Here is a 722-nt window from a genome sequence, read left to right as displayed (position 1 = left end):
GCTTAAGGAGAATCAGCATATTCGCATTATCCCGTATAAGATGCTTAGGTATCTTTGCATACGTCTGACAGAGATAGAAACAGTCGACGTTCGAGTGACGACCCACAGCAAAGTATTCTCTTATCGTATCTTGTTTGTCACACGCCACGTCATCAAAAACAAAAATGGAATTTGGCAGCGCTTCGTTCGGCGGAACGACATCGATGTTATTGGAAAATGTAAAAAAGCCAATTTCGTCTATCGACGCAAACAAATTCTCCAAGTAACGATATTTCGGCTGTTGCAGTGAGTTCGAGTACACGTACAGATTCTCGAAACACAGACCGTGTGAGCTCTCCAGCAGGCTCACCAACACATTCGTTTTACCACAATTCGAGGGGCCACATACAATACCACGTATGGTAATCGGTAGCAAGTGGTCATGCTTACGTATGATATTTTCGGACGCTACTCGCATTCTATCATCGAAATTTTTCACGCGTATCGGTGTCGGTTGTTGTATGAACCGCATGTCGCTTCAAAAAGTGCTTCATTGGCACGCGGCAACTATTTATAGGGGGGCGCCGAATCGAATCCGTTCAGTCTCCAAAATGTTTCTCCTACTGTTGGATACTCATGATATTCAAGACCTAACCTCCGAACAGTTGAAATATATACTAAAGATTGTTCTATTGCGCGAGTTTTCGAAGCACATTGACGTTTTGTGGGACAGAATCCCGGAA

The 722-nt window shown here is 43.8% G+C and overlaps 1 protein-coding gene across 6 annotated transcripts in view; it reads left to right on the top strand.

Moving 5' to 3' along the window:
* Positions 1 to 722, top strand: part of LOC116843356 (F-actin-monooxygenase Mical) — an 874,436-nt gene that overhangs the window by 101,605 nt on the left and 772,109 nt on the right. The window lies entirely within an intron of this gene.

This window comes from Odontomachus brunneus, unplaced genomic scaffold (assembly GCF_010583005.1).
Source record: "Odontomachus brunneus isolate Ranch 3 - 2012 unplaced genomic scaffold, Obru_v1 Obru_scaffold_032, whole genome shotgun sequence".
NCBI lineage: Eukaryota > Metazoa > Arthropoda > Insecta > Hymenoptera > Formicidae > Odontomachus > Odontomachus brunneus.
Note: the sequence above shows the minus strand (reverse complement) of the source record. Positions and strands in the feature narration are given on the sequence as shown.